This window comes from Salvelinus sp. IW2-2015, linkage group LG3 (assembly GCF_002910315.2).
Source record: "Salvelinus sp. IW2-2015 linkage group LG3, ASM291031v2, whole genome shotgun sequence".
NCBI classification, from domain to species: domain Eukaryota; kingdom Metazoa; phylum Chordata; class Actinopteri; order Salmoniformes; family Salmonidae; genus Salvelinus; species Salvelinus sp. IW2-2015.
Window position 1 is genome coordinate 4,164,738 of NC_036840.1, and position 7,662 is coordinate 4,172,399.

A 7,662-nucleotide genomic window follows, 5' to 3' on the forward strand; every position below is an offset into this window, starting at 1 on the left:
CCGGTTGTGATACAGCCCGGGATCAAATCAGGGTCTGRAGTGACGTCTCTAGCACTGAGATGCAGTGCCTTAAACCGCTGCACTCGGGAGCCCAGTAGTATTTTCCCAGTAGTATCTTCTCCTTTGATACAACTAGGATTCAATCCTGTGTCAACTTGCCTGTTGACCACTGTTATTTTCAGAGGGCACCCAATTTCCATAATTTCCCAACTCTAAACTCATTGTACTGATTACTGAAGCCTACAGCAGAATGCTCGCCAAGCTAAATTACGTTGCGTAGAGAGCATCATTATCAGAACCTAAAAGGATGAAATGATGTCCTACATCATAGCCGCTCAAAGATAGAGACAAGGAGCAACACTCATAATGTACCGTTTTTGTGTAAAAACCTGACAGACAGACATCTGATAATCAACAGTTTTCTAGACAGCTTGGTGGAGCAACAACATAATATTAATATCAGTATGATATGGTATTCAATGTGATTTATATTAATAAAATAAAACACATGAATAAGATAACTTACACCCATATAGATGTTATTTGGCTCATGTATAATGGTCAGTTTTCCATTAGTTATTTTATTCCCTCCAAAATGAAAACCAATAGTCTGCCCCTGGACAAGGCAGTATTCCTAGMCCGTCATTGTAAATAAGAATTTGTTCTTAACTGACTTGCCTAGTTAAATAAAGGTTAAATATTATAATTTTTTAAACCAAAAGTAATTTTGCCTACACCGGGTTGAAATTGATTGAARAGCAACACTATGGAGTAGTCTGTGATTGGCCTTGGTTGGCGCATGCGCAGTGGGATATATGGCAAACTTGTGGAAGTTGGGAATTCGCTATGCAGCTCTATCAAAAGGTGTTGCGTACGGCTCGAGAGAGCACTGAAAAGTGAACTTTTGGAATAGCGTTAAGGTCGCCCTTCAAGAAGTTGACGCCTGTGAAGTTATTCCTTTTGAATTGGGTAAGTTTWAAAAAAAGTTTAGTATTTCAGTTATAACGGACCAGTTTTTTTTTGTACTTTGACCGTCAATTGTATGGTTTGTATGGATAAAATTTAGTCTGCGCCAATCGATTATATATGGCCAAAAACAGTCGTTTTTCTATTAAATTGAAAAACAATAGAAAACAAGAAAGTTGGTCTCAAATGTTAAGTTATTTTCTCATTGACTTACGAAACTGCTGTGCACAGCTGTCAGTACGTTAATCAGTTGAGACCGCAAAAGCTTTGGCAAGCTGAGGAAAACAATGAATGGGCAACAGTTTGATACATTTTCACCTTTACCACAACTCGTGATTATGGTTACAGTGTAGCAATGAGCAATAACATCACTAATATTAAAAAGTTTTGCATATCACTGAAGTTTTTACATACTGGTCAGTGGTGTAAAGTACATAAGAAAAAATACTTGAAAGTAACGTTACCACTTAAGGAGTTGTTTTTTTTGGGGGGGGGGGGGTATCTGTACTTTACTATTTATATTTCCGACAACTTTTACTTCACTACATTCCTAAAGAAAATAATGTACTTTATACTCCATACATTTTCCCTGACACCCAAAAGTACTCGTTACATGTTGAATGCTTAGCAGGACAGTAAAATGGTCTAATTCACACACTTATCAAGAGAACATTCCCGGTCATCTCTACTGCGTCTGATGTGGCAGACTCACTAAACGCATGCTTCATTCGTAAATGATGTCCGAGTGTGCTTCTGGCTATCTGTACATAAAATGGTGCCCTCTGTTATGCTTAATATAAGGAATATGAAATTATTTATACTTTCACTTTTGATACTTAAGTATATTTTAGCAATTACATGTACTCTGGTTAAGTATATTTAAAACCAAATACTTTTAGACATACTCAAGTAGGATTATACTGGGTGACTTTCACTTTTAGTTGAGTCATTTTCTATTAAGGTATCTTTACTTTTACTCAAGTATGACAATTGGGAACTTTTTTCCACCACTGCATATGGTATGCACACCTCCYMTAGGTAGGTCAACGTTACCTTCAGGTCAGGTAATTTCATTAACTGTAGACCTATTCATAAAGGGGGGATTCATTATTGCAATTGTGGGAGACAAGGACAAGTTAGTTCAACAACGAAAACATCAGTTGCATTGGTGAGTAAAAATTGTTTATCTAGAGCCCATGTCAAATTCATTCATTGTGTCCTTACATTTAAGGGCTCAKAGTTTTATTGGTATTACTCTGTAGTCTTAAGTTGTCCAGGAAAGAGRGCTCCTTCCTGAGATATTGTCTGTGTCCTGGCTCTTGGCAATCTCTRTGTGTATTGGGTGGGGTGGGGGGACTGAAAGCATAACAAAGGATTTACTCTCAGACAAAGACCTTGGTTCAGTCGACTGCGCTCAGACCAATTACTGTATTTTAGATGATATATATATATTTTTTAAAGACAAATGTCCAAAGGATAGCATGCAGTCACATGTATTGTACAGTAGTGTATCCAATGACTGCAACATTATCAGGCAAGGATAATCCTTTGAAATCTGTATCAGTGCTGCAAGACAACATATTCTTCACCACAAGTCCAGCTGAAAGTTGTTGTCCAAGCCAGGTCCAGCCGTAAGGCCAGACTTCTAAGAGCTATAGTGACCGCTTTATGTTGACAACTGTGCCCTCCAACCTAATAGCAATGAAACAATCAACTGTGTGTCTGTCCTTTTTGAAGCAAAGGTTTTTCAAGGAAATGTCAARTAATCTATTTCAGCATTTTTATTTTCCTCAGGCAGTGTGTTCTGTCAGTTGTWTGTCCCTCAGGCAGAGTTGAGTCAGTTCCAGCAGAGGTGAAGTTCATTGATATAGTGTGGGTTGGTCCTAGTTTGTTGTGAAGAGCAAAGTATTTTAGCCTACAGCTCCTTCATCTAGTGTTCAACTGAGTTATTTGACAGACCCAGCTATCCTAGCTACGTGAAGTAATAGATGTCTAGCATCTAGCTTAAAAAACCCTTCCTTCAGCTGCACCCATTCTACCAGATTTTGTCCTGAGGCCGTTCTCCACCATTCAGACCTACTTTCCCTACACGTTTRCCTTTCCCTACACTCCATCCATACTTCAGGAGGACTACTCCTGCGGTGGTGTATTCTGAGTGGTGGGACAGCTCCTGGGCTCTTGGTCAAACTCAGAATGTTGTGAAGCAGTTTGGGGCATTGCTGGAGTAGACCTGATCCTTGTACTTGACATTTTAATGTTAAGACTTTTTCTTTCATTGCATTTGTTGTTGAATTCTTATACACATTTYCATTTACAGTAGCTTAAATTCCCGACTGGAATAATGTGCTTTCTGTTCACACTAAACCTCTTTGACAAGATCTTTGGCTTGCGTCACATACCAGTAGTAGCAGGGCTCAACAGTGCGACCATTTATTCACCACCATTTTATTTGAGAAATTAAGGATTCAAGCTTTAAAACCTCAAATATTTTTCATTGTGCTCCTACATTTTTCAACTTAGCCGCACACGTGCGCCTTGTAAAAAGGTCAACTTAGAGCCCTGAGTAGTAGCTGGGAAAATGGCAGTGTGACTGAAAGGAAGACATTTCTCAAGCATGTGACAGGAAGGACTTCCTAACAGGACAAGGCGAAGGTCATCTCGAGTGCAGGGATGCTTTGGCCAGCAGCCTTGTTCACTATATAGCCTAGCCTAACTTCAGAGATGATTGTCTCTCTTATTTGTATTCAGTCATGCCAAGCTTTCAGACCCTGCTTCAAAATCKATTTTCAGTCTACATGGGCACATAGTCAAAAATCTGCACATCATAACTACAGCTAATGATGACTAGCCCCAGGACATGCATAGGAAATGCATAATTAAACTGACATTCAGTTTCTTCAGCGTGGCTATTAGTTGGAATGATGTGTATTTGTTATTGCTCTGTTCAGAATGGCAGTGTGCTGAATAATAACACCAGTCTGTTTGGAAGGGCGTCTTTGAGGCCTACAAGTCACCACAACCAAGAGAACAATAAAGCCAGTCAGACATGTAGTAAGATGTCCAACACAGCATTTTCTCCCTGTACTCTGCCCTGCCTGAGACGTTGCGTAGTTTCTCCCCCCACCCCCCAAGTGTGTGTTTTTGGCTGTAATTTAGTCGGGACATGRGTAAAACGGCTGTACCTTGTGTTCTCTATCCCTGGCTTTCCATGTGACTCTGTGCAGGACAAAGAGCTGTTTGTGTGCCATGTCTACAGAGCTGCGGCCACCACGACCACAGGGGTGAAGTCCCAGCCTACTATTACTACTGCAACCTGACCTCACTCCAGACATGACAAAAGGACCATTAGACATCTAAGGACAAGAAGCATTCAAACAAGCCAAGGGGTTTGAAATAGTTGGATGCTGTTCAGGAATTGGTGCACGTTTAGTGTAGTTGTATGTTTTTGTTTTGCTTTACTTCCTGGCACTGAAGACTGAAAGCACCTGATGTTGTGTTTTTAGGTGCTGTATGACCAAACCAACATCCAGTACTACTGTTAGGACATTCTTCATTTGTATGACTGACGCATTGTGCCATATGGGGTATTTAAATTCTCTACCCTACTTTGAGCCCCCTGTTAAACAACAGCTTACCAGCTGAAGGGGAGGCAAGTGCATAGGTTAGTTTAGTTCTGAAGGACACATCTGTGGCACAGCTGGAACTCTATAGCTACGTAGCTATTTGTGTGTGTGTGTGTGTGTGTGTGTGGGAGAGAGAGAGAGAGGCTTGTCAATGGGCCAGGCGGTGTTTTTCTTTTCGTAAGAGTCGCCCCTCCCCCCCATATCTCTACATCTGGTTGATGTCAAACTATGTAAATAAACCAATATAATGTCTACCCAATGATTTCAAAGGCAAACCTGAGCCAAATGGTTTAGTTCTCGCTTACAATGCACACATTCAATAATAAGACCTTACTAGGAGATTGAAACGTCTTTTTTTTCTAGCGGTAGACCTTTGTTTTGTCTGATGACTTTGATGCTTTGAAAAAGAAGAACCTGCTGGTTGTTCAGATTGGTTGGCACACAATGTGCAGTGCAGTGGATTGGTTGTTATCCGTGAGTAAGTGAGATTATATTAGGGGAAACTCCATGGTAATGGAATTACGCTGACAATCAGATGTTTCACTTTAAAATGTATACCAAACAAAAAACAATARCTCAATTGAGATGGTTTGGGATGAGTTGGACCGCAGGGTGAAGGAAAAGCAGCCAAAAAGTGCTCAGCATATGTGGGAACTCCTTTCAAGACTGTTGAAAAGAATTCCAGGTGAAGCTGGTTGACCGAATGCCTAGAGTGTACAAAGCTGTCATCAAGGCAAAGGMTGGCTACTTTGAAGAATCTCAAATATAAAATATATATTGATTTGCTTAACACTTTGTTTTATTCCCCCTATAGTTTTGATGTCTTCACTATTATTTTGCAATTTAGAAAAGAAAACCCTTGAATGAGTAGGTGTGTCCAAACTTTTGACTGGTTGTGTGTGTGTGTGTGTGGCAGAGCACATCTGGAAGAGGTTTGAAGGAATCCAGGGGGAGTGCTGGTCATACAGGTCACAGAGATGCCAGTGTCGGTTACTGAACTGACACCTCATACTGAGCACTGAACTGCTCTGGAATGAAAGTTTCAATGCCTTACCCAGAGTAGAACTGTCTGTGTAGCCTAGAGCCGACGAGTTGCCATTACTGGCAGAGAGTACTTTACAAGGCTGCATAGATAACTTTTTCTGTGGAGACTGTGGTTTTAAAACTTGCTTTGGGTGAATCTGCCAGCCACTGAGTGATATAACAGAAATGGAAAACTCTTTGCTCTTCACCATAAAGTGGTACTTTACTGGTTCAGTGAGTCATTGTGAGTAGATGGGCTATGTGGTGTTAATTCCCACTACCCGTTTTAACAAAGACACGCATTACTATTGTACTTGTTTTTCCATTGTGTCCATTGCGCTCTACTTTCAAAAGATATGCTTCAGTTGATTTCATTAGGTCCTAATTTTTATATTAGATAAAGACCATGTTCTCTTGCTATTATTTAAATGTAAACTGCCCCTTAGAACCAACTTAGGCTGTTTAAAACCAGATATGTGGCATCGGTATCGGAGTCAGGAACATCAATTCTAGTGTCAACATTGACTACAGGATAATTTTGGCCATTAAGTCAGTCTCATCCAAAACTGAGTTTTGTAAGTTAGTTTGTCACGACTTACTGGGGGGTTGGGTATGGATTACAATCATCATGCCCACTAACACGAGAGAAGCAGCTGTACTGATTGCACTCCATCAGCTGCCCACGCTCTATCCAATCGTAGCAACCAGAACCTCCAGACAGTGAGACAGACCTGCCCATTACACAGCGCCTCAGACTGGTTTACATAAGACCACACATTATGTTAAAATAACCCTTGGCCCTAAGCTCTTTATGGAGTGGCCACTTGCTGATGTGTTTGGTGTCAATCATTTGTCTGCCACTTTTTGGGGCAAAATGAGAATTGAGACTGACAGAGCGCTCCTGATATAGTGTATTATAAATTAGAGGTTGACTGATTTATGATTTTTCAATGCCGATACCGATTATTGGAGGACCAAAAAAGCCGATACCGATTAATCGGACGATTTCTTTTTTTATATTATTTATTTATTTATTTTATTTTTTAATTAAATGTATTATTTATTTATTTGTAATGACAATTACAACAATACTGAATGAACACTTATTTTAACTTAATATAATACATCAATAAAATCAATTTACCTCAAATAAATAATGAAACATGTTCAATTTGGTTTAAATAATGCAAAAACAGTGTTTGAGAAGAAAGTAAAAGTGCAATATGTGCCATGTAAAAAAGCTAACGTTTAAGTTCCTTGCTCAGAATGTGGTTCCTTTTAACATGAGTCTTCAATATTCCCAGGTAAGAAGTTTTAGGTTGTAGTTATAGGAATTATAGGACTATTTCTCTCTCTACCATTTGTATTGGATGTTCTTATAGGCACTTTAGTATTGCCAGTGTAACAGTATAGCTTCCGTACCTCTCCTCGCCCCTACCTGGGCTCGAACCAGGAACACATCGACAACAGCCACCCTTGAAGCATCGTTACCGATCGCTCCACAAAAGCAGCGGCCCTTGCAGAGCAAGGGGAACAACTACTCCAAGTCTCAGAGCGAGTAAAGTTTGAAACGCTATTAGCGCGCACCCCGCTAACTAGCTAGCCATTTCACATCGGTTACTCCAGCCAAATCTCGGGAGTTGATAGGCTTGAAGTCATAAACAGCTCAATGCTTGAAGCACAGCGAAGAGCTGCTGGCAAACGCTCAAAAGTGCTGTTTGAATGAATGCTTACAAGCCTGCTGCTGCCTACCATCGCTCAGTCAGACTACTCGATCAAATATCAAATTATAGACTTAATTATAACATAACACACAGAAATATGAGCCTTTGGTCATTTAATATGGTCAAATCCGGAAACTATAATTTCGAAAACAAAACGTTTATTCTTTCAGTGAAATACTGAACCGTTCCGTATTTTATCTAACGGATGGCATCCCTAAGTCTAAATATTGCTGTTACATTGTACAACCTTCGTCATAATTATGTACTATTCTGGCAAATTAATTACGGTCTTTGTTAGGAATAAATGGACTTCACACAGTTCGCAA

At 39.9% G+C, this 7,662-nt stretch overlaps 1 protein-coding gene across 2 annotated transcripts in view; it reads left to right on the top strand.

Moving 5' to 3' along the window:
• Positions 1-816: 816 nt before the first annotated feature.
• The window catches only part of LOC111982691 (liprin-beta-1), a 31,108-nt gene continuing 24,262 nt past the window's right edge, over positions 817-7,662 (top strand). For both annotated transcript variants that reach the window (XM_024014305.2, XM_024014311.2), the window contains exon 1: positions 817-969. The gene's annotated coding sequence lies outside the window, so the exon portion shown is untranslated. The remainder of the gene's footprint in view (positions 970-7,662) is intronic.